The 27,626-nt window shown below is 37.4% G+C and overlaps 1 long non-coding RNA gene across 1 annotated transcript; it reads left to right on the top strand.

Moving 5' to 3' along the window:
- The first annotated feature begins 270 nt into the window (after positions 1 to 270).
- Positions 271 to 27,103, top strand: LOC306642681. The gene is made up of 4 exons (XR_013758602.1): positions 271 to 442; positions 23,639 to 23,751; positions 25,247 to 25,325; positions 27,010 to 27,103. It is a non-coding gene; the product is annotated as an uncharacterized lncRNA (long non-coding RNA).
- The last annotated feature ends 523 nt before the right edge of the window (positions 27,104 to 27,626 follow it).

The raw sequence follows: 27,626 nt of genomic DNA, 5'->3' as shown, positions 1-27,626 counted from the left end.
TAAATTCAGGACCAGAGGGGAAATAATTACTGGAGTAGGGTGAATGGGTAAAGAAATGTGTCCCAGGCACAAGTGAACGCATTCTGTATACGAAACTATGGTCTCATGAGCACTGATACCAGTCAGGAAATAGAGCTATCTTGGTCTCGACTTAGAGATAATAGAACTATGCTCAAGTTACAGGCTGCTAAACTGATTATGTTTAGTGCTGAGATTTGGTTGTGTTTCCAAATCTTATGGGTGTTATTTATATGTATTTTGACAGCTCCCAGGAACTCTGAACAGATTGTGCTCAATTTGGAGGAGTCCGTCATAACTTCAAATGGAAGCGTTCAAGGCTGCAATCACCTCAGGCTGCAGTTGCTTGAGAAGAGAGCCAGGAACTGGGGTGAGACCCTTCAAGCTGAAACTGAGCCACAGAGTGAGAAAATTTATTCAGCTGGTATGTGGAGGGTACCTGCTTTATGTTGTGCACTGTTTTATGTTCTGACAGCCAGGATCCTTGTACCCTGGAGCTTATGTTCTAGTGGGATGTGACAAACAGCATACAATAAATATAGTAAAGAGAAATGTGTGTTGTGGAGAAAAGAAAGAGTAGGGATTAGGACTCCAGGGTGAGGACCAGGGGCAGTTTGCCGTGTTCAACAGGATACTAAGGGTAGGCTTCAAGTAGAAGATGGCATTGGTGTGATGACCTCGGCCTTCTGCAGCAGGTCTTGTGCAGGGTGAGCCTTCCAGACAGAGGTATGTGGGGTGTTAGAGGGTGTTAGATAGCTATGAGAGACCACTGTGGCAGACCAGAGTGAGAGAGGGAGAGAGTAGCAGGGAACGGATCTGAGAGGTATTACCGAATATTGTAAGCAACAATAAGGATTTTTGAGTTTTACAGTAATAAAATGGGAATATAGAGGAGGGATTTGAATGAAGGAATGATATGATTTGACATGCTTAAGAAGGATTATGAGTTTCTGTGAAAAATAGACAGTAGGGGAGCAAGAGTAGGGGGTGGAGGCTGTGCCTTATGAAGCAGCGGTGGGGATAGAAGTGGCTGGATTTGGGATTGTCGTGAAGGAGGAGTGATAGGACGGATTGATGTTGAGTGTGAAAGAAAGATGACAGTAAAGCGTTTTCATGTGATCATCAGGAAAGATGGAATGGCCACCTACCTGGGTGGGGAAGGATGTGTATGTAGCAGGTTTGGAATATGAGGAAGATCAAAAACTAAGTTATAAGAATGTGATATGTTAGATGCTTTTGCCTAATTCTGACACTTACTTGTAAAAAATAGGGCAAAGATTTATTTTGTTGACACTTCATTTTGTTGTGGGAACAAGAGCAATGCTAGAAAAAGGGGGAGGAGTTGAGCTATTCTAAACGTTGACATATTTATTTAGATGATGTCGTCTCTCAAATTATGGAATTAACTCTCAGCTGTACTATAAACTTGCTTAATAAACCTGATTTTGGTAAAAATTAATCAAAGAAACAGAGGAAGTTGATTTTGAAACCTGGAAATTAGGGAGATCCCAAGAAACGTTAAAATTTTTCTTTAAAGGAATGCTTTGCAGACATTATTACCTCATGTACATATATGACTGCATGACTAATGTGACCTTATAATATGTATAAAACAGAAAAATGAGAAATTACATTTCATTTATGTATGATCTATCAGAATGTTTAAATGCATTCTACTGTCATGTACAACAAATTAGAACAAATGATAAAAATTTTAAAATGAAATGTTTCTGAAGATCTGTGGATCACACTGTCCACTTTGTGGGTCCTAAGAATAGTGGGGGTAATAGAATAGCAATGCAAGCTTGAAGGATGGTAAGAAGATTTTTATAATTTGGTAACTCATCTCCCTCTATAAGAGAATGGAGAGACCGCTAGCTTATCTTTTAAGCCCATTCAGCTGAATAAGAAGTGCATAATTACAGAGGAGTGTCAAAGGCACAGTGTGAATTGTAGGAGGAGAGCTCAAGACCTCTTTTATTGTGTCTCTAGTAAGACATGGAAGAATCAAATCTGGGCTATAACACAAATGAGTGCAGCTTTTTATGGGAATAGCAAAGATGGTACAATCCTTGGCATCAGTATAAAATGCCTTTTTGGTGATACACCTCCGTTGAAATTCCATGCATATGATATGGCAAAACGAGCTGGGAGTCTTTGTCCTGGAAGGAGCTACACTCATCCTGGGGAACTCAGCAGGCAGAAAATTTAAGAGTCAGGGAAAGGGGGTTTTGGTCAGTTGCTTAGGGTGATTTATCTCCACATCTCTTCTTAATGCCAGAAACCAGTGTAAGGAATCACTCACACACAATCCTGTCTTCATCACTAGGTGTATAGTTAGATCCAACCCTAACTTTACTTCCATAAACCCCTAATGAACTATTGCTATGCCTTTAATATTAGTCACAAGTTCCAGTAATGCAATAGAATAAGAGATTAAAAATCTATATGCATTAAAACATTCTGGATGAGAAAAATTACATTTTATTTAATTGCAGATTGCATGGTGTATAAATATGTTAATATTTCTTGGTTTTTTTAAAAAAGATAATCATTGGACTAGAAACATACAAGGTTCCAAATTAGCTACATTAGAACAAAAGCACTTTCAATTTTAAAGTAGATACAATCTGCTATTAAACTTACAGTAGCCAATATATTTCTTTTTAAACCTTCTTGTCGGATTTTTTTTCTCTCATCAGCATTTTAGAGGCAATAATACACATAACTCTAACCACAGGGCTCTTGCTAGCAAGATTTAAAGGGACATAGTTAAAAGACCTCCCACGTATCTTTGAAACCTTAATATTCAATACATTCGAGTGCTCCACAGTCATTAGCCATAGGTAATTAAATATGGTTCACTTGGTGACTGTAGTCATATTCTTAACTATTTGGAAGACTCAAAACTCCCTGTAAATAAAGGTTGGATTATTTTCATTTCAAAGACCAAAGCTCAAAGGAGGACCCCACAGGTAGTCTGTCGCCCACTAGTTTGCACATATGACTATATAAAAATGACTTTCTGAGGATAAAGATCGATGATTTTCTTTAAAGAAGAACATAGGGACTCAATAACTAATTAGCTTTTGTCTCTCTGCTCTTGTAATTGCAAACCATGCTGGAATCAACTTTCTGAAAGTGTGAAATAGCTATTACTATACACGGCTTGCTTCTACTGCCACACTCTATTTTTATACTTGGGATATGTCTTTTCTATGAACCTAATTCAGCCAAAATTTTCTATAAGAATTCTCCCTCATGTCCAAAATATAAATTTAATATTATTCTCTGGGGTGAAACTAACACTTTTTAGAGGAGTAAGGGGAAAAGATTGATCAATGAACTGAATATTAGACATCAAGAGCCCTAGACTCTATTTTCAAAACAAAACTGTGTCAATCACAATCCTCATTCTGGAATAAGCATCTCACAGCTTAATTCATTTTTGGACCTAAAAATGGTTTACTACAAGCCCTTCTTTTTTATCAAGTCAAACTTATTGGAATAATCCATGAAAATGGTTCAATACTATCTATATTTTATCAAGTCAAATAATTTATGCAAATGTATTGGTTTAGGAATTGAGTCTGGTTTTATCTTAAGTATCATTTAAAAATAGATAGCTGTGTGACTCCATAGTGACAAAGATATCCTTGTGTCTCTATGAGAATTCATTACAATTAGATGTAAAATGGGGGGAAGTGATTAATTTGATCTGCTTAGTAACAAATATTTTCACCCATTTGTATTGATAAGAGCAACAGGGAATTGTCTTCTCCAGCTATTGTCACTATTGGCTGACAGTGTACGTAAGTGAGCCCAATTTGATGCATATTAATTATCTCAGAATCTTTCTGATCAAAGCAACATGACTTCCTCTCACTCCTCAGGTCTTAATTATTGTGTCCTTGGAGACATATTTGTAGACACCATCCAACCTAAAGAAGCCCTCCCTCTGCCTCTGTCTGAGCACTTTCTCTCTTACATACCACTTTATTTCATCCCTTCAGAATATTCACCATAAATTTTAATTACCTTATTTCTGAAATGTTCTTTGGGGTCATTTGTCCATTTTCCCTCTGTAAAATAGAAGTTCCATGAGAACAAGGATCTTGTTTATCTGGTCTATCAATACTAACTCATCACTCAGAATTAAGATACTCAGTAAATAATTGCTAAGTGTGTGGGTTAGTAAAAGCAGAAGGCAGAGCACTCTTGAGGCCAATCAATACTGCAAATGATCAGCTATACTGATGTGATGGGGAATACAAAGAATTACATGTCCTCTAGTAACTGGTATTTTAATTACACGTATCAGTGATTTATAAGAACATCTGGTTGGGCCTGGGTATATAACTTAGTGGTACAGTGGTTGACTAGTATGAATGAGGCCCTGGGTTTAATAAAATTAAATTAAATTAAATAAATATTTAAATAAATGAGTAAATAAATAAAGTAAAAAAATAAATAAAGCAACAAAAAACACTTGGTTGTACAAATGTCATTCTATAAACTGGAGATGAAAGGACAATGACTTTTAAATTCCAAGCCTAATTTATATAATGTACATTTAATCAGCTTATGTAAACACAATAAAAGCAATTTGGTATTATCCACCATTGAGTTATATTTAATTTCTGGTTGATGTCATAGTGAAAAGGTGTTTAGTAGTATAGTTGCCATTGTTCAGCCACAGTGACCCTGAGTGAGATGCCTATCAGCCACTATTTGACGTATCCTTTCCAGATAAAATACTCCATGTTTCTATACTGAAAGCTTCCTCCAATGTGATCTTCTGCCACCTAGTTGAAACTTACTCATTAGTACGATGCCTTTATTTTGGTCTGGGGAATAGAAAAATACAAAGTAGAAGCCTAGTAATTTTTAGTGGCTTAAAACAGCAACCATTTATTTGCTCTCAATTCTGTGGCTATGCAGTTTGGGCATGGTTCATCTCTAATTTATGTGGTGTTGGTGGGACTCAGTTATATGTCTGTGGCTATGTGGCCGATGGGTGAGGACTGACTTGTTCTGAATGACCTCACTCACGTGTCTGATATTTGACTGGAACTGTTCACAGGGCACTCAGTTCCTCCTGCTGGGCTCTCTCCACATAGCAGCTGGGTTCCAGGAGGCCATGTTCTAATGTGGAAGCACTAATCCACATTCTGTTTGCATTACATTTGCAGATGTGCCCTTGGCCAAAAAAAGTCACAGGACCCATCCTGGAATCAGTGAGGGAGGGAATTCCACAAGGATGTGGACAGTGGGAAAGTGAGTCATTAAGGGAACAGGCTAATGTTTGCAGTAAATAATAGACTAGCAGCTATATCCTTTACAGACTGCTGTTCTTCCCCCAGATGGGGTTAAGACAAACCAAACCAAATATCACATAATTAGAATGGGGAGTCACAAGATGTCTTGGTTTTGCATCCAAAACCAAGGTCACCAGGCAGTATTTTCTGATAACTCATTGTTAGAAGCACCAGTATGAAATCCAAGGCTTGTTAAGTATGTCCTTGCAATAGTAAAATGAAGCCACCAAATATTGGAAATAACAACACATATTCATTCAGAGGAACAAAGAGAACACATCAGGAATTAAAGAAGCATTTGTGGCTACTTAGAAAATCATTAGCTTAGCAAATCTTTCTTATGTAATTGATATTTGAGGCAGCTGAGTGGAAAGGGATGTTATTTTGCTTTTATTATGCATCAAATATTTAATGCATCCATATAACACACTTTGAGAAAAATCACCCTTATCCAAGAGGCAATCTCAACTGTGCCATGCTATCAAACTTTATTGCTCATTTGCAGTCATGAGGAAGAGTTCATAGTTCTAATGAAACAGGAAATATTTTGATTAGCATAGCAATTTTTATTGAAACATTATAGTATACGAAAATGATTTAGTTATAATAATTAATGCCATATTCATTTCTTATTGTAAAACAAAGATGGTCATTATCCTCATGCAGTATAAGATAAAATGGATTGCTTTATTTAGAATCAAGTCACAACATAGTACACATTGTAGAAAGTCACTTCCCTATCTGTTCCCTGATTGGGTCAATGTTCTAGTATCCTTTAGTAGTGCAAACATCACACAAAGCTTTATGTTACTGGAATCTATGGATGAGACAACACCTCCAGAGGTAGAAAGCATAAGCAGCCTGATGAGGTGTATCTCCCAGTGACTGGTGAAACTGGAGCAGATTATAAGATACCAGTATAACCTTCAAATCTAATCACCTAAGAATCATCATTTGAAGCCATATCAGCATAGGAAAGAAAAAACATCATCTAATGTGAGTATTTGCTGCATGTCAAAAAGTGGTCTGATAACTTCATAGATATTATTTCTTTTAGAGAGGAGAACTCTACATCTGCTGACTAATTCATGATATCATTTATTAACTAACAAAGAAGTTTTTGGAATAGCTATACCACACTCTGTAGAACCAACTGCAAAAGGAGGAAAATAAATGGAAAATGGAAGATGGAAAGAAATGATTTTATAGTCCTTCTCCTCTACGGTCATACATTGTTAATTACTTATTAATGTGGCTCTGATTTTCTTGAAGTGAAGCTGTCTGCTACATAGCTATGTTTATAGACCATAGGGTAAAATAACTTTTTAATTTTGCTTTTTTATTGTCATCATCAAAATTACTATGTAAAATCTACAGCTTGGTCACGGATTTTACTTTGAACACTATATGCTATACACTTGGCAAATAGACACTATATAGCTTACAGTTTGGGGACATCGCAATGGTTATGCTGTGAATATTCTAATGTACCTTTATAGAACAGAACACATTTCTATGCAGGTCAGACAATGTGCAGATGATCCGCTTTGGTAGACAATGTTAAACACCCTTTTCCAAGGTGGTTGAATCTACTGTATTATCACCATCACATGTGAGCATTCCAGTTGATTAACATCCTTACCAACATTCAAATTTATTTTTTCCTATTTTTCATTTTATCCATTTATTTGCATGTGAAATGATACTGCATTGTGGTTTTGATGTTCTTTTCCCTTATGACCAATGCAGCAATTACCTTTTCATATGTTAACTGGCCAGTTGTCTATGCTAGGTTGGAGGGGTTTTTTTGTTGTTGTTGTTGTAGTTGTTTGTTTTTTTGTTATTTTTTTTTTGTTTTGTTTTGTTTTGGTTTTTTTGCATAAAGAAAAGATCCTGGGAGAAATGATTGTGTTTTTCACATCCACAGCCAGAAAAAAATCCAGAGTGTCTTTTGTTAATCCAACCTATTCATTTGTCCATATTCAGCAAATAAACTTGGCCAGCAAGATTATGTCCTGTGATTAACCTGCCTGTGTCCCATACGTTCTGCTGTGACCAGACATAGGAATGAATGGTGACTGGCAGCTTCCTTCAGAGCAATTTGGTTGCAGTGGGGAAAGACCGCCTTCCTAAAATATGTGGTACAGTAAAACAGTAGTATTTGTTATATTTAGGAAACAGTTCATTAAGTGCCCCTCTTTATAACAGATGTACAGTTATACCCATTGCCTTGAGTTAAATGCTATAATAGAACCTTTTATGGCCTTGAAATGGTCATTGGATCAATGTCATTAGAACCTCTCAGAGGAAGGAACTGAGCTGTCCCAACTGAGGTTCATCAGCAGAAAATAGCTCCATTGGCCCCAAAGGAGGTTAAGAAATACTGATTACCCAGGACGTTATTACAATAGTGGGCATGGCTGCCCTAGTAATCCTAGGTTAGTTAAGAAGCAATAGAAACACAAGCTTGGGCTTGCTACTGGACTGATCCCTCTCTAATATGCCATTAAAATGGTGCTTGTAGCACAGTTGTCTAGCTTTGTTTGTTATAGTGAGATTGCACCATACTTATTTTCTGCAGCTTTTTCCATAGCAATAATATAGATTCATTTAATTTGATTTTGTGATTAATAGTATTCAGAGTACTTTATTTCATGGAACTTACCCAATCTCCTTGATAGTCATTAAGGTTATTTCTATTCTTACACTATAATTAAGAAATGTTTCCATTAATATTGTGAACTTGTTTCTGTGGTTAAATACCCAAAAGTGAAATCCCTGCGTCAAAAGCGATACACATTTAACATTGAAAATTGACCAGATGCCCTTCCAAAAGATGTCACCATGCAATATGAAGGATTCCTTGTTGGTAATCAGAGTGTTTTAACAATTTTTCTTTTTAAAAATACTATAATGACAGTTCTTAAAGATACATCTTTGTACACATGTAAACATTTCTGAAGGAGGATTTCCTGCAAATGCAATTGCTTGGTCAGAGGGCATGCACAGTTTAAAACTTGGATTAATGATTCTGGATTATTCTCCCAAAAGTTCTATCTTTTCATTCCACCCTCTCCAAATGTTAATAATGCCTGATTTCTCATGAAGTGTTCAATAGTAATTATTTTCAATCTTTGTCATTCTCGCAGTAGGATGGATGAAAAATTAGTTTTTGCCTAATTACTTGTGAAGGTGAGAATCTTTATTTTTTTGTCATCTAAAGGTATGCATCGATGTTTATATATATGCAAAGTATTAGATTGCCCTTTCCTGCAGAAAAATAATTTTAGATTACTTTTGCATATGTGTAAACATGGTTCTACATTTCTCCTGAGAATTTTTGTTTTTCTTAAACTCCAAATACAATACAGGTGACAGAGATGATGACCTGTTTGCCTCTTCTCTTGTTTATACTTGCAGGCTATTTTCCTGTTGCTTTGTAAATATGCACATTAATTTTTAGATCATCGAGATATGTTTTTGATGGAAATTCATTTCATGGTCACTACCCTGCATTCTAGATATCCCAGAGGGTTTGCCACTTCAATAGATGCCCTCATTGTAAAGGGGCAAACAAATACATTTCTTCAAATTTTTGCAACAGTAAAAATATATTCTTATTTTGCTTTCCGTGACTAATGCTAAGTGTTTCAACAAAATATTTCACAAAACATGACATAGAATCATTTCTCCAAATTCCATGTGTGGATACATGATATGGATATTGTGTTCACTCAAAAGAGATACTACTAAATTATTAAATAAGGGATACACCTAAGATTTTTGAAAGAAGGAATTGTTGTATGAGATGTGGCTATAAAAGGAACATAAGTTTACAGACCACAGGATATAGATTGAGGACACCCATGTACTGGTCCTCTTTGGATTCCTTTTACTTATGGTATGTGTGGGTTGCATTTGATAGTTTCTATGGTTCCTTCTTTCATCACCTTCTGTGTTACTATAATTTTATACATGGTACTTTCTTAGCACGTTGTTATCCAGACTGAAAATATTCTTTTGAGGTCAGGGAAAGGCTAGTCAGATGTCTCCAGGAAAAGACATGTGATCCAGAGGAAAGTATAAGGTATGACCATGACCATGACCATTACCATCCAACACATTTTTTTGATTCTTTACTTAAAACAGCATTTTTATAGAGATTTTAAGACTATATTAAACATGCCAACTGGTAGTCAGATTTATAGAAAATTTAAAGCTTAATTCAGCTGTGAAATTTGTCAGTCAGAGTGACTGACATCCTAACAACTCCAAACCTACGTTTTAATTTGTCATCTGAAGGCCAACTATTCCTTGTCAGTTTTAATTTGACTTGACACAATCTTTTAAACCTCAAAAACTGTAAAAATATAAATATAAAAAATAAAGGTGTTCTCTTTTGAAATTGGTGATTCAGATTCAAAAATGTTTATTAAACACTTTAAATGAAAGAGTCCTTCAGTTGGCATTCTTAAATTTCTAATCTTGAGCTCTTTGTATTTGCTACAGTGAACCTGATTGCCACCTTTAGGTCTCTGTAGCACATATAAATCACAATTCTGAGTGAAATTACAAGACACAGAGAGGATAATTTTAACTTTTAAGTCATATAAGATGCAGTTGCCAAACATGGAAAAAATCTATCTATGCAGATAAATTTACTTCACTGAAATTGTCACTTTGACGATGGGGATAATCCAGTGGCGAGAAACACAGGAGGCCCCAAGTTATACTCTGTAGCATGAACATCATAGGTACCTACTATTTTCAAAAAAGGCCCTATGTTAGTAAAAGGCATTTATTTTACCCATCTTTTATGTATTACACAAAAAACTGCTCATCTCATGTATCTATTAAATCTTTGTGTAAAACATCAAGAACCCTAAAATTTGAATAAATCCCTTTAAGAAGATGTATCTCAAGTAGTCCTGTTAAGAAATGTGACAACTTTTGGGAAAAACAAAATCAGTGCTATTTATAATAAGCTCCCTAATTATGAAGAAGTGAGAGGAAATTGTGAATTAAGAAATACGTCAGTATTCAACATCTTTTAAAGGAAATGCACTTTGCTTCATTTCAAGACTGGCAGCATATTAGAGGGTCAAGGACATCTGAAAAACTGTCGGGAGACGCATTCTTTCTGATCTATGTCACCTTAAAAATAAAATCTTGGTCGTCTGTGGTTTCTTTATTTGTAAATGAGGCTCTGGATGGCTCTTGAAGATTTTTTTCTCTCTAATATTCTGATTTTAAGACTGACATTCATTCTGATGAATTCTCCAGTGCATAAATCCTAACTGTAGGTAGTTGACACACTTTTAGGAGCAACTCTGACATTCCATTTCATTCATTTATTCATCAAATATTATTAATTATTTAATATATTTCAGGTACACTCTAGGTATTGGAAATAGAAGATGAATGAAATATGGTCCCTGGTCCCTTCTGTAGCCAGAAGCAGCAATGTAATAAAAAAGTGCTATAAAATATGGTTGCTGTGTTATGGATCTGTACCCAGTATACCATCTACAGGGTTCACATGGGGGAGAAATTGGCACTACTGTTTGGCTGGGCACAGGGGCAGCTGACTGGAAGAGCTCCACAAGAGAAGGAAGTCATGGAATAACCTCTCAATCGAGTTCATAGAGAGATGGGGGAGGGGAGGGAGAAGGTAAGAATGGGGAGCCGTGGGGTTACCGCAGCCAACGTCATTTACGTACAGGAAGTTACAGCTTTATGCTCAGGGAGACATAGGCGTTTGTGAATTAAATTCCACTTTGGATATTGAAATCAAGGAATTATGGTTATGAATTAATGCATTGATTGTCTTTGAGATGTAGGAAGGTGTTCATGACAGAAGAAAGTAGTGAAGTGTCCTTTTTAAAAATTTTTTGAAAAGCTTTATATATTTATTGCTTTTATTTATTTTTTCTTCTTCTTTTTTTTTAAATCACGATTTTTAAATTTATTTTTTTATTTTTACAGACTGCATTTTGATTCATTGTACACAAATGGGGTACAACTTTTTGTTTCTATGGTAGCGCACCATGTAGATTCCTACCATTCATGTAATCATTCAAGTACAGAGGGTAATAGAAAGGCACTCCTTTTATATCTATTTTTGAAAACTAAAGAATGAAGAAAATACATTGCTTATTGCTATACTGTACCTCTGTACTTACGTATATATACACCAAAAGATAGGCTTTGTCAAGTCATAATCCCAAAATAACTGGTTACGACTAGGATGTTAATGTTTGTTATTTAACATCCCAAAGTAAAAAGTGGGCACTAATTTATAGGAAACTTGTCATTAACCACTGTCATTTCTCTGGGCTGTTGGTATTATGTCATGAACATACATCATGTAGTAACAGTTTTGTATACAGTGAGCCTTCCATTTACCTTACCTGCTGCTCACAGAGATGGCCCTTACATGCTGCAGAGATGGCCTTTATATGCCTGCTTACTCAAAAATATTGGAAATGGTGACAAATCTCTCACTCTTTTTGAAATCTGTGTCCATCATTCTGTTGAAAGCGTACTTGAATGTGACATGGACCACAGTGACAGGGTCCCCGAGTTCCTTGAGCTGCTCAGCTCTGGACTCTGTGATGCAGACTCATGTCTTGTCTTCCAGACTAGACTGTAGGCTTTTTTTAGGGTATGCCTGTGTTCTGTTGATTGATTAATTTTGTATTATGCCCTCTTTCTTACCTCAGATCCTGATGGAAGGCTTCAGATATTCAAAAGATACTACTCCATTGTTTGCTAAAACAGCAGCACAAATACCTGTATGTAACACCTCTATGTGAAACAAGTTAGTGTTCTATATTTTTGCCATTGACAAAGGCGTTTCATATGAATCAGCAGCTTAGCTTGAAGTTAGCCAACCTAGATTTTGAGTCTGGTTCTGCCCTTTGAGAGTTGGTAAAGCAGAGGCCTGTTTATATTCTATACACAGCATTCTAAACACATCATTTCATTGAATCCTTATGGCAACCCCCCAAAATATGCTCAGTACTCCCTTTTCTAGGTGGAAGAACTAGAGCATAGGCATGATAATTCCTCAGTCCTGACTGCTGGTACTGAGTGGTGTGGCTGGCGTGGGGATGTAGGAATTCTTCAAATCTTTTCCATTTCTTCACTGCCCCTGTTCTGTGAACCACAGTGCCTGTGTGCCCCTGGGTAGGTTACTAGTGTTTCTGAACCTAAAGTTTCCTATTGCTCATGAGCTACGATGGTCAGTTTTACGTGTCAACTTGGCTAGGCTGTGGTGACCCGTTGTTTAGTCAAATTCCAGTCTGGCAGTTGCTCTGAAGACATTTAAAACATCAGATTCACATTTCAACCAGTAGGCTTTGGGTAAAAAAGATACCCCATGATAACGTGGGTAAGCCTCACTGAGTCTGTTGAGGCTGTATGAGGAAAACCAAGGCCTCCAAGAAGGAAAGAATTTTCCGTCTAGAAGCAACCCAGAAATTTTGCCTGTTTTGAAACCTTTACATTCCAGACTCCAACGTCAACTCTCGCCATAATTTCTACCTGTTCGCCTGTCCTTAAAAGTGCACAGTTGCCAGACCCCGCCATTGTGTGAGCCAGTTTATTAAAATAAATCTCCGTCTTTCCGTCTCTGTCTCTGTGTACACACACACACACACACACACACACACACACACACACATACACACAGAGTTGCTTATTTTCTGGAGAAGATTGATTAACATAGAGGTTATTTTGTGAGTATAAATATAAGCATTAAATGAATTTATTCATGTAAAAACATTAGCAGTCTTATCTGTTTCTGTCCTTCCCTGCCATCCTCTTTCATTTATTTTCAAACTTTTCTCTCGTCTTTATCTTTTCTTTGTAATAAAACACGTTCTTTAATGCATCCAAATTTACTAACTATATCAGCACAAATATTCTACTAGAAGTAGAGTGATATTGCCTGGCTATTAGTGCCTACAGTGACATTTACACATTTGCTTTCACAAGTGAGTAATGGTAATTTATATCTACCACGTGGCTCTGAATAATGGCTCCTTTCTGAAGATAAAGGTTAGAACAGTCTGTAGCCATCATAAGTTATTCAGTGTGTGTGTGTACAATTTCAAAATATATTTCCCACAATGTTGTTGCTCTTTCTATTTTCTTCTTGATATTCTTCATCTTTATGCAACACAAACTTTACATTGGAAAAGCATTTTATTATTGATTTCTTCATTGGATAAGTAGGATGGTAAATTTGACAATTCACTTTTTCCCCCATAGAAAATTAAAAAACACTGGGTTTGTGAAGTCATATTGAGAATGTGTCTAGGGATATAGGATGAGAGAGAGGAGGGAGGAGGAGAGATTTGAGGGGACACCAGGGAAGGCTCTTTATTTCTTAAACAGTCACCAGCATCTAATTACTGATACCTGAAATGTCATGTATCAGGAAGCCTTAATTCTAAATACTCTTAGAAAGGCAGCACAAAGAATTCACACTAAGATGTTGATTATAAGCTCTTTTAGGACCGGATCTGTATCTTGATCACTGTTGTAGACTCAACTGTTAGCACACAATAAATGTTTAATAAGTGCTTTGATTGAATAAATGATGCTAGAATCAATTCTGGAGACTGAATTTGATGAGTTAGGTGTGAGAGCTGTGTAATAGGAGTTTGATAGCTGAACTGAAGAAATTGATGATGTAGGAAGGAGAAAGTGAAACATTAAGAGAAACTGGAGTGATTACTGGAAACTTTACACATTTTATCATCCTGTCAAGATCAGATGACGACGTGGTCACCTTTTCTGTCTCCTTTTGGCTCCTAGGTATTGCAATAGTTAATTTTATGTGTCAACTTCATTGGCCATGGGGCATCCACATTCAATATTATTCCTGGGTGTCTTTGAGGGTGTTTCTATATGAGATTAGCATTTGAGTCCATGGATTCAGTCAAGAAAGTTGCTCTCTCTAGTGGGTATCATCCAAACCATGGAGAGCCTCAATAGAATAAAAGGAGGAGGAAGGAGGAATTCTCTCTCCCTTTTCCCTTGCTTTGTTTTATGAGCTGGGACATCTCATCTTCTCTGATCCTTAGATTGAGATTTATACCAATAGGTCCTTGGTCCTCAAGCTTTTAGACTCTGAATTATAATCACCAGGTTTCCTGGTTCTCCATCTTGCAGAGAGCAGATCATGGGACTTTCAGTGTCTGTACTTGTGTTACTCATTTCCTCATAACAACACCCCCTGAAACTGTCCTCTGATTCTGGTTCTGTTTCTCTGGAGAGCCCTAATACAGGTATGTATGGCCATGTTGTCGACTGGTCAGACAGCTGTGCTCCAGTCACAGTCAAACCAAGTGTCCCCAGCATTCAGCCTAGGAGGCAGGCAACCTTTCAGGGTGGCAGGAGTCCAGTGGTCGTGCTCCCTTGCCTCCCTTGGCTGAGGTCTTGTCCTGGTCAGAGAATATAACTTCCCTGCCATTCCTAATGCAGTGTCTCTACTCACTGCTGCACTGCTATTCTGAAAGGGTTAATGCAGCTTCCATAAGGGGACTAATTTAGAACCTGGCAACAGCTTAGCTGCTGAAAGAAATATGGCTCATTGCATGCCAGGTGATATAAATTAAAGTTAATGTTATATATGATGAAATGTCCTTTTAGATATTATGTGTAATTTTCAGTATTAGGAAGTCCCAGTAGGCTATTTTTTTTTTTTTTAAGAAACTAGTCTACAAGATTTCTCCCTATATTCCTTCTTTTCAAGAAGGCGCCAGGAAAAGGTTATATGAATAATCATATTTTAAGCATGGCAAGTAGACTAAACATAAAAATTTATTAATAATAGACTGTGAAAATATCTGTCACAAAAATAATAGGCAAAAGGTTAGCATATATTATATAAAATTTTTTGGTTAAAAAACATATATATATGTATTCATATGTGTGTGTGTGTGTGTGTGTGTGTGCATGCTCACATGCCTGCACATGTGTATAACTCCAGAAGTCCAGGAGATATAATTTGTTTTCCTATGCTTACAGGAAAAATGCCTAACTTGGTTACAAAGAAATAACACTGATAAATTTTACCTCAGAGTCTAGCTATGTGACTCTTAAAAAATTAATTAATCTTCCTCCTTCAGGTTTTTCATCTGTTAAATGGGATGGGGTGAAAATATGACACAGGTGTAGTGTAAGATTTTAAAATATATTATGTAAGTATTAACTGTACATGAAAAGTGCTGAAACATTATTTGGCTCAGAATAAGAATTGTTAAGCTTAAGTTGTTATTATAACTTCGACATTTTTCAATCTGTCAACTACATGCTAAAAAACATGGTCAGAAATTGTTCATATGACCTTATTTTAGCTATCAGTATAAATGGGAATAACCTTTTTGGAAATAAATATGAAAATATGGTTAAAGAGTTGCAAACCTTTTTGCTTTTGATGCCTAATTCCATAAGTTTATTTATCATAAGAAAAGAAATTCAAAAAGAAAATAATAACTATGCACAATGTATATACCTCTTATATAACTAGAATGCAAAAAAAATTTATGTAGAGAAATATGATACAGTCATTACAAATAATAACTATAAAGATTAGTCAGCCAACTAAAGATCATTACTATGATAAAGCAAATATGCAAGCAGAATATAAAGTAGTCCTTGGAACAGAGATGATGTTTCATGATTTTTCATTATCAGTAACTTTTTCTTTTTGTACCCCACCCACCATGTTGCTCCAGTATTAAAGACAAGGCAGAGGCTTTAGGGGAAGGAATAGGAAGTAATATGGAGGGCAGGAAAACAAAACAGATTCCCAGTCCTCCTGTTCTCATGGAGGCAGAGCAGGGATTAAGGGAAGTACAGTAATGAGGTGTGCTTGTCATGGCCTCTCCTCTGAGTTGAAATATTTGAGAGTGTGGTACAAGGATGGAGAAGCCAGAAGCACAGAGGCTTTTGTGTCCTGCTCTCTATTGGAATTTGGCGTGGTAGGGAAAGGGGCAACATGACGAAGGGTATACAGAGGGTGGGCATCAGACAGGCTATTCAGGACCTGATCAGAACAAAAGCAGGAGGAACAGAAATTCACCACTTTTGTTTCCTGCCTGCTTTAACTGGACTTAGTTGGGCTTTAACTGGACTCTGACTTTCTTGGGACTGGGATTCACACCATCACCTCTCTTGGTTCTTGGACCTACAGACATGGACTCAATTATACCACTGACTTTCCTGGATCTCTCCTTTGCCAATATTAGATCATGGGACTTAGTCTCCTTAACTACGTGAGACATTCCTCATAATAATAGCTTTGTACATGTATATCCTATTTGTTCTGTTTCTGTGGAGAACTCTGACAAATATAAGAACCTTTCTTGAAGAGTTTGCATGGAGGTAGAAAGACCTGACACAAGATCCAGGGGAAATTCAGCTTAACTAGGAACTACTTAAAAACTGGGCCTCAGACCCAGGAAAATAAGAACTAAGGTCAGTGTTAAAAACCGGGGAAGGTTACCACCCTTGATATGAGGCAAAATAACTAATTGCAAATGCACCACCGCTTGCTTAGTAGGCACCAATGTCAGGGACATTTGACAGAAAATTGACCCTTCCCATGCTCAAGATGCCCATATCCTAATCCCTGAAACCTGTGAACACGTAATCTTAGATGACAAAAAGGATTTTGCAAATGTGATATAGTCAAGTGTCTTTGGCTGGAGATTATCCTGGACTCTGTGGGCCTGCTGCACTCACAAGGTGACAAAGTGAGGCAAGAGCTTCGGGAGCCAAGAAGAATGGGGAGATTATGGAAGCAGTGGTCATAGTGATGTGACTGGAAGCCAAGGATTGTGAGAAGTTTCTAGAATCTAGGAAAATCAGGGAAACAACATCTCCCCTATGGCCTCTGGAAGGAGCTCAGCCCTGCTGATACATTGATTTTAGGACTTCTGACCTCCAGGACTTTGAGTTCATATAGTCACATTGTTTTAAGCTACTAAATTTGTAGTTGTTTGTTTCAGCAGCAATAGGAAATCAATCCACAGACCAGGTCAACCTCCCTTCAGCACAACCAACAGGCATACAGAGGGCATGTGGATTTCAAGTCCTCAGTATGCCGTGGCCATGCCCACACCCCAGGCCCTGTCTTGGCTAGCAGCGGGATGCTGCAGGTACAAGTGGGGAGGCTGAAATTCAGAGTATTTACCAGAAAGACACTGACTTAATGAGATGGTTTGTCCCAAACAGGCATAAACTTCTCATGATCGTCACATTTAATTTTTTCCTCTTGTTACTTACATGGAGAAGTAACAAGCTAACAGCAAAACAGAGTAATGATGTAGTTAAACTGAGAAAGGGGAGGTAGATACACTGTAGAGGATTCATGCCGGGACAGGTGAATCCAGTGTTTTCTCTGAGTCTGCCTCAGGTGCCAGGCACCATCCCAAGCTCTTTGACTCCATTAGCTGTGTGGACGCTCACACCGTACTGTGAGGAAAGCACTAGTATTACTGTTGCCCTCATTTACACAGATGTAGAAATTGAGCTTTTGAGAAATCAGACCATTTGCCAGAGGTCTTGTGGTCCTTAAGTTGCTGAGCCAGAATTTGAACACAACCTAGCCCAAAAGGAAAGCAGAAAAATAAAAACAGATTAATTCTATTGGCAGGATTTTGGATTGGTTCTTTTCATTTTAATTTTTGCAAATGGCAAAATAAACCCATGATCACACCTTTTAAAAATTGAATATTGGCAATTTCCAATCTGTGAACAAATAGTATCCTGAAATCATCAGCCAGAGAAGTATGAAAAGCATCCATTTTTGAGCTGTGTCTAATTGGGCAACATACTTAACTATTCTGAGTTCCAGTTTTCCTGTTCATGAAATGAAGACAATAATACCTGTTAGAGCATTTTGTGAGGACAGTGACTGAAATGTAATCATGCAACAAGTGTTACTTCCTGTCCCAACCAAAAGTTTTAATTTTGGTATTTTTCAAAACTAACCACCTAGTTTGCTATCTAAAACAAATAATGTTCTTGATGGGGTAAATGTATATCAAAACACCATGTTATATACCTTGAAAATATACTATAAAAATTGCAAAATAAAAATTTGCACCAGAGGTTTTATGCTAGAAGTGCTATTTCAATCACTCATCAATCTTAATATTGCTTCTATGGGGAAATTAAGTCTGAGTTACAACTTGGGACAATAGGGATATACGTTATCATTCTCCACTTATCAGGGAAAATGTTCAGCCTTTGGTTTTTTGGGGTTGGTTTATTTCACTTAGCATGATATTCTCCAATTCCATACATTTATTTGTAAATGCCATAATATTATTATTCTTTATGGCTGAATAATATTCCATTGTGTATATATACCACAGTTTCTTTATCCATTCATCTGTTGAAGGGCATCTAGGTTGGTTCCACAATCTAGCTATTGTGAACTGAGCTGCTATAAACATTGATGTGACTGTGCTACTGTAGTATGCTAATTTTAAGTCCTTTGGGTATAAACTGAAGAGTGGGATAACTGGGTCAAAATGTGGGGGGGGGGGGGGGAAGTGAGAGAAGAATGGGGGAACTTTAAATTACGTAGAGGGAAATGAGAAGGAGGGGGTATGAAAATGGTGGAGTGAGACATCATTGCCCTATGTACATGTATGATTACACGAATAGTATGAAATCTACATTGTGTACAACCATAGAAACGAAATGATGTACCCCATTTGTGTACAATGAATCAAAATGCACTCTGTAAACAATTAAAAGGTAAATAAAAAAAAAAATAAGGGTATACGTTACTGACCCCAGAAGGGAGGTCTTCCCCTGCTCTCCTGTCTTCACTGCCCCCGAGCCTTAGCAGTGAGCTCTCCATTAATATTGTTGAAAATGTGCTGCTGGTGGCGAGCAGGGAGTGGGGATGGGGAGTCAGGAGAGGTGTAGGAGAGACTGTTTTCAAAAGGGTGTTGAATAGATAGTATTCAATTTTAATAAACTCAGCAGTTGTAAGTGCACTAAAGAAGATAAACATTGTCCTTGTGGTCTTATCATGACTAAAGGATCAGTTCCTTTGACACACAGAAGTCATCAACAAAATACACTTAGAATGGATTCTTGCATGTGGTTCAATATGCAAAGCCTTTCTCCAAGCTTAGAGACAAGTATTATCTGTGCACTTAACCATGAGAAACTACACTGTGGCTAAGTGAATTTCACTGTTTAGCAACATGACTATAATCACTTGATTATCACATTATTACCATTGGGTGTTTTAGTCATATTACTCCCAAAAGTTGCTTTGTTTTTTAAAAAAATAAAAAGTGTCAGGTTAAGATGATAGGGAAAAAAAGAAGAAATCATCAAGTGAATAAATGAATGCATTCAGCCATAGGGCCAGTAATGAAAACTGAACAAAATTAAAAGCTGGAGAAAGGGAAGAAGCATAGAGCTAGATGTGCTCCGAAGAGATAGAGGGTGATGGAGTGCTAATCAATCACGCTCTCTGAAGCCGTCCTCCAGCAATGAATTCCGATATTTTTGCCCTAAGGTCATTGCTGTAATTTCATAAAAGAAAGAAGGTAAATAGCATTGCTGTTACATTAAGAAAAAAAATAAGAATGATTTCACTCTCCTGACACCAACTGATCCATAAAGATCTCTGTTATTTCTCAAAAATCTTAGGTTGACATCATCAAATGAGTTTTTCTTTTTCTTTTTTTCTCCCTGACTAGAGAACCAAGTCCCTCTATTTGTACTGTTGCCTTTATCACTGTGATTACATTCCTTCAACCGAACAGCTTATTCATGTGAAACCATAAGGCATAAAATGAAGAATATCCCACTTTCCATGCTTCTCATCTTCAGCAAATCCACGACAAAAATAATGAAGACAAGACTAATACAAAATAACACTGGGAAGCTAGTTTTAGTCATTTGTGAGATCAGTGCACTCTACCATTTTTTGCTCAAAGCATCCTTTCAGACTGCTGCCTTAGTAAATCCTGGACAGCTGGCATTTGGGTTGATTACATAATAGTTTGGGGGACACAACTATGGAATTATAGCATTAGAATTTAGCAGACTTGACACACAAAGTAATCTTCAGCAGGAGTCCGTGAATTGTATGGAACTTGCTCTGCACACACATCCTGGGTGTTGGTGGGGAAGGAGCACCCCCATATCAAGAAGATTAGCACCTAGAGGTATATGAAACATTTCAGTGAGTCCTGGATTAACACTAAGCCTCCATGTGAACAGCATGATGGAATACAGCAATTTTCCACCTCTCACACCCAGCCCTTACCAAACTGTAATGCTGACAAGGAAGGCCACAGAGTCCTCAGAACACACCCAGCTTCTCTCAGGAATCTGTCTTCACAGACTTGCTGTGTTTGGGATCAATGTGAGGATGCAAGTGAACATGAAAGACAAATACTAGAAACTAGGTCAGGGAACTTTGAGTGTGAAATTCTAAAGTCCAAATGGATTATTTAATCCTCTTCTTGTAGTTCTGCAGTCAAAAGATCATTTTTATACTGTAAACTTTTTATAAATGATACACTAATATGAAGAAAAATTCCTTTTGGAATATTGTGTGCTTGTTTTAGTTAACCAAGGAGTAATGAGGAAATAAAGGGAAGAGAATATGTCAGGATCAAAATTTTGAATTTCTTTATCTCTCAAAATTATGTCCATGAGTGTTTGGAAACAATGGTTAGTGGTAAGCTTGCATAATTTGAGAGCATCTAGGTGGAATTTGCCTTGGCTGTCTAATCTGCATGGCCTTTGAATATTTGCAAGTATTGGTTATCGTTCTAATTATTCTTTCTTTTCTAGATACTTTGAATTTTCTGAGTAGAGTCACTGAGTTACGTTCATAGGTAGTACAAAATGAAATAGGTAAATATTATTTGTGCTCATAGGACCTTTTAACACAAGAGGAGGTTAGTGATACTAAATCTGGAGTTTGAGGGAGAGACCATGAATACATCTTCATATTATTTTTCCTTAGCCACTGTTGAATCTTTTGAGCTCAGACAGTTGGTTTTTTTTTTTTGTTTGTTTGTTTGCTTGTTTTTTTTAACTAATTGCTGGAGGTAATTTTTGCTGAGTAGACAAATAGAGATAGAAGGGTGGAAGATAACCAACCACACAACATTTTAGAAAGATTCCTCCTGTAATTAACAACATCACACAGACATTAAAAAAAACAGAATATTTTTCTCAAACAAAGCTTTTGGTGACTTTGCCTTTCATGTTGTATTCATTGATTTTAGCAACATAAAGATGGGAGAAATGACAAAATGTCTATCAGAAACATGTCCAATTAAGGAAAGGATAACAACATATAGTAGGAATAAAGCTTTTATATTTTCATGCCATTGCAGAATGAGTAGGATTTCCACTAAGTTCCTGGAGCACCTGTTAAGCACTTGGTGCTGTACTCCATGCTGGACTATGATGGTGCTATGAATTCACCACTGTGCCAAGAAGATGGTGGAAATAACTCAAGAGGTGCCTGTGTCTAGAGAAGACTGGATGTCAGCAGGAGCTATGAGACCATGGCTAGGGCACTGAGTGCTGTTCACACGGAGTCCTTTAGGAATTTTTTAAATGCTTCGTGGTAGATTTTTTTTTAATAGAGTCATATTAATAAATGTGATTAAAGGTAAACAACTTTTACTTATTTGGGTTTTACAAAAACACCATCTCATTTCCTTATGACTCTAATCTTGATTTTTCAGTTGCCAGACCTGGGTAGGGGCTGGGATTTCTTTGTGGTGCAGTAAAATAAGATGTTAGTTTACTGCAGTGCCAATGCCTGCCAAAGTGGGTACCAGACACCCTCCTGATAGGGAACTTACAAATGAATTCATGGAGAACTTGCCCTCTGATTCTCAGATCACTCAATCAGATCCAGAATACAAAAGGAAGTTAGAGTGGAAAAAGGAAGGGATTTAGACACATATTTCTTTGTGTAGGTCAGCTCTAGTCCTTACTCCGCAAACTCAAGGAGGGGCCTCCCATGGAAATACTTGACAGCTCTTTGACTGTATTCTCCATGTCAGTCCTATACCTGCAGAAAAGACATGGCTGTTGTGGGTCTCCTGCTTTCCTGGAGTCTGTCAAGGAAAGGAATGAAGAGGTGCTGTTCACAGACCAAATGGATGAAGAAAAGAGGGAAATGGTGGGGTTGCCTTGGTTCTAGAAGAATGGTGCCAGCTGGAGGGACGGAGAGCTCCCAACAGCAGGACTCTAGAGCTGAACGCTGGAAGGAGTTCACCAGATCTGAGGAAGAAGTCACAAAGCGGCTCCCAGCATCCACGTGGGTCAAGGGACTTTTTCAGAGATGCTGAATGGGGATTATCCAAGAGCGGGCTTAGGGGCCACAAGTGTCCGCATTAAACCTACAAGGCCAGTGTTTCTCAAAACCTGGGTTTAATGGCATCAGTAAGGTCTTTCCAGCCCTCTTCACTCCTTCCTACACCTGTTCTTGGGGATAAGAAACAGACAAGCAAGCTGGGATGTATTTGAGGAGAGGGTGATTATAAAGTCAGAAGGCAGAGAAATCAAGAACAAGGGTAATTCTTTACACTGCATGCTTCCGGCCTGCAGCAGGGACAAAGCTCCAAGCATGGTTTTTGCCCTTAATTTTATTTTTTTCTAAATGAAACTGCACATTCTGACCTCTGAATGGGATTATGTTTGCAGTGGATCTTTGGGATGCCTCTTACCTAAGAAGGAGATGGTCCTGACATCCTGGGGAAGCTGCAAGTTACCCCCACTGACTATAGTTGACAAGGAGGGTGGGAGATAAAAATAAATTTGTGTTTTGATTGTGTCAGGAGTTGTGCTGCAATACCGAGGACCTGTGTCATAATTTCTCCAGATGTGTTGCTGCTTGTTGTTTCAGATCCTTGACTCAAAAGACTTTGGCTCAATTATAAGAGGACCAAGTTCAGTGTCAATGGCAAAGGAAAAGTCAGTAACACTGGTCTTGTCTTTGTTGAAATTTTGGAATATTTTGTTCATCATGAATATATTTGCATTCATTTTGATTTTTTAAAATATTGTATAAAATATTATATTGGTTCAGTTTCTGTGCTTCCTTAAATTCGTGGTTAAGGTGAATGTCATAGTCTCCTCACCCAAGTCCTGACCCTATTTGGAGCAATTAATTTTTCCAGGGGAAGAAAACTCAGTTTCTATTATTTATAGTAGCTGTCTTTTGCTTTCTCTTCCTCCCACATTATTATTTTTATTGCCAGATTTTTTTGTCTTTTTTCTAGACTCCTCTGGAGAGCTTCACTTTCCAACCTCCCACAGAGCCTTTCCTGGGCATCAACCCCAATAACAGACTGCAGAATTATTGCTTGGAATAATGTCATGAATTTACCAAAAGGTAATAGGAGCTTTTCTTTTTCTTTTTCCTTTCCTTTTTCTTTTCTTTACCTCTAATAATAGAGTGTTTTGCTCTGTTGTTCTAAACCAGGAAATGGTAAACCTGTAAAGGGCTAGATATGAAATATAGAAACTTTGCAGGCCATATGGTCTCTATTTCAGCTTCTCAGCTCTGCCATTTTAACTCCAGGGCAGCCATAGTAATATGTAAATCAATTGGCTTGGCCATTCCAATAAAACTTTATTTACAAAACAAATGCAGGCTACATTTGGCCCATAATAACTTGTGGGCCAAAACTCTGTTCTAAGCTGTGTTGTTTTATCACCCCCCCCCCCCTTTCCTCCCTAGATTCAATTTAAAAAGAAATAAGAATGTTTGGGATGATTGCTTTAGAGACCTTTATGCCACTAAGATGTTTATTACTGCAAATGCATTGATTTAGCCTGATTTTTAAAATTCTTCTTCTTTCTGACATGTAAAAACATCCATCAGATGATACATGGGCTGCCTATATTTTCTAATAATAGCTTCCATTTATATATATGCTGTATAGATTAATCCTTTAATCAATGAGCAATTGTTGTTATTTCCATTTTAAAGAAGAGATAATAAGGACCACAAGTCAAACAATTTGCCTAAGGCTATGGAGCCAGTCTTTAGATTTGAGATATGAAACAAGTCTGCCAAAGGCTAGAGCCCATGTGAGTTCCCCATGTCCCTTGACCTCCACTAGTGTCCTCCTGCTGGGACACACATGCAGGGCAGCTTAATTAGAGTGTATTTTAGATTAAACTGGAAGAAGAAAATAAGGAAGCCATGGCCTTAAACACTGCCAGGCCACCCAGAAATAGGATCAGCAAGCAGGGGCACTTATTTTGATGACCTTGCATTGAAGGTTGACTGAGGATAGTTTTGATTCTCTGTGCTTAGAGAGCTCAGATTGGGGCCTGGCTGCTTCTTCTTATTGAAGTCATTATCTTGTTCCTACTTACAGTGGAGGTGGATGACCCTGAGCACTTACTTCAGTGTTCCCTCAGGTGACCTCCTCCCTTTTCTGATTACCTTAATTATTTTGGTGGAGAATGGCCTGAATACCTTCTTGGACTTAGTCTGCACTGGCAACCTTGGGCGTTTCTGAAGAGACAAACGCTTAAGGGAAGCCTAAGGAACATACAGTTGATCTCCATATTTGGAAAAGCAATAGATACACACTCATGTACACACATACACACACACACAGTTGGTACATGTTATATGTGTGAGTGTGAGTGCAATCACTTGCTCTTTGGTAAATATTTTACTTTTCTTAAAAATATATTCTTGCCCTTTTGGGATTAGTTGTTGCAAGCTTTTTGCTTTTCAAAACATTTTTCACCTCCAAACTCCTTTTGATTTTAAAATGACTTCATGAATTAGTGGATTATTAATTAGTAGGGTGACAATTTCAGCCTCAATTTAAGTAGACTAACCACACTGACCAGCTTTGCTCTGTCAGCCTGTACACAGTGCCTGGTATGAAGGACAGTGGGGAGGAAGGTGTGCATCCCCTGTCCTTGGAGTGTATCCTAATGCAGGTATTGTTTCCAATTTTCTTAAAATAAAATTGCTTCCTTTGTGTCATACAGAAAAAAAGGAAAGTTCACTTTTTAACAGATTGCTGTGATATTAAACTGCTATCTATATGTCTATTTGCAAAAACCCTGAAGGTTCAGGAAAATGAATTTGTGAGAGTAATTAGGGTAAAATTTCTGAGGAATAAATCATTTGGCAAAATATGAGTTCCTAAATAAAATAAAAGTCCAAGCAGTGAATATTAAAGAGGGCTGGGAAAGCAGGAGGGTGACCTTTCTAGCTAGTTGGCTCTGTGATGCACCATCTAAACTTTTAAAGCTCTCTGGTGGCGGGGAAGGTCCTACACAAATGGATCACTGATTGTATTAAAAATGAATATCTTAAAATGCTCATTTTAATGTTTTAACATCATCGGGCGACTTCATTAAACACAAAGCAAAACACCATCTCACAATTAGTTTAGCAGGGCTGTGGCTATTTTGTGAGCATTCTTGACCCAGGTCATGTGATCCCTTCAAAGTCTTCTGTTGTTTGCATTTTAATTCATTATTTAGAATTTTGGTTTTCATGCTGCCTTTTCATTTCTGGTATCTGTCTACTTCTGTATGCATTTTCCCTAAAAATGTTTCAACTACCAGGAAAAAAAAAATTCCAAGGATGTCTGAGAAAATTAAAAATGCTGAAGAAATGTCTCAATATTTTGCAAAATTATATCCAGCATTCTTTGGTTTCAGATTCTTGCCCTTTTTTCTCTCTCATGAGATTGATAAGAACAAATAGAAAACATGAGGGAGTTGATAAGACCCTGCTGCAGTAATCCTTTCTTTACTTTCTCTCAGGAATGAAAAGATTTTGCAGATTAGTAAGAACTGGTCAAATTTTATTTTATCTTCTATTTCTTAAATTTGTGGCAGAATGCTAATAATGTTCTAACAAAGTGTTCTTAATATTTATGTGCTTATCTCTAAATAGCAACAAGAGACTCCATCCGTCCATGCCTCTGTAATATGCCAAGTCTTCCTGCCCAGGCTTTGTACCTCATGTGGTAAATTCCTTGAAAGTCCTATGATAAGATTCTCCCAAGCCTCTGTGCAACCAGCAACCTCATTTACTTTAAACATGTTCCCTGGAAGAACTAACCAATTAACTTGATAGTAATCATTATCAAATATAAATTGATTCATTTATCAGCTGTATAAGTTACAGGAAAATCCTGAGCCAATGGGAAATTAAAAAGGCAAATTGCAATGAAGCAGACACTTTCAGAGCAGTCCACCTCTGAGCAGGAAGGATGGGGGAGGCATTGTGGAAGGAGCCCTTAGTTACAGCAAAGGGATTGCTGGTTTGAATCAAGTGCCAGACATTTTGAGTGTGTGTTCATCTGAATTTCTGTTTATTTTATTCACACAGTAAAAGTATCTTTAGGTGGTTTCTTCCACCCATCTCTACAAAGGCAGAACATATTTGTGTGTAGTCAGAGGACAGATAAGTCTTCCAGGTTTAGGGAATTGTGACAAGACCCCTGTCAAAGTCTCTGCATCTGTTAGTGTTACCTGTGGTCTTAATGGCTTTTCTCTGAAGTGACAGTACTGGAGATGTGAGATGTGTTCTTTTGGATGTAATTAGTGAGGCTTTAGTATTACTAACTGTGAACATGTAAGTCTGAAACCTCTCAATTTCCCTCAGGAGCTGTGACCCCAAATCCAGCAATCAACCTATTGGGGAGCAGGCGGAAATAGCAAGATGACAAGGATGGGGAGATCCACACCCAGCTTCTAAAGTGAGGCCAAGCGGAGGGGGTTTCCTTGCTTCTATGTGGTTTTTTTGTTTGTTTGTTTTTGAATTTCAATTATTGTTTTGTTTTATTATTTTATCCATAAAAAGCTCATATTGGGGATATGCCCTTATTCTTAGGCCAAGGTCCCTGGCAGATAAATACCTTAGAAGCAAAAACCAATCCAAACCAATGGTAAAAGGTGAAACCAGAACTGCTTCCAACTTTTTTCCTTCCTTGTCTTTTGTCCAAGACTCTTAGGTTACCCTCATTGCTAAAGTCACCAATGACCAACTAGATGCCAAATTCAAGGTCATTTTACAGGCCCTGCCCACTGGCTTCTCCATTACATTTACATTTTTGGTAACTCTTTTCTTGAAACTCTTATCTGGGTTCTCCTCTCATTACCTTTTTTATTTGTTATTTTTCCTTTCTGCCCTTTACTTAGTCATGAACTTCAAGGTTTTGTTATTGTCGTTCTTCTTTGACTTATAGCTCTTTCCTAGAAGATCTCACCTACTTCCAAATC

The sequence above is a fragment of the Sciurus vulgaris genome (genome assembly GCF_902686455.1).
Source record: "Sciurus vulgaris genome assembly, chromosome: 13".
NCBI classification, from domain to species: Eukaryota; Metazoa; Chordata; class Mammalia; order Rodentia; family Sciuridae; genus Sciurus; species Sciurus vulgaris.
The sequence above is the reverse complement of the archived record's forward strand: the minus strand, read 5'-3'. Positions and strand labels throughout refer to the sequence as shown.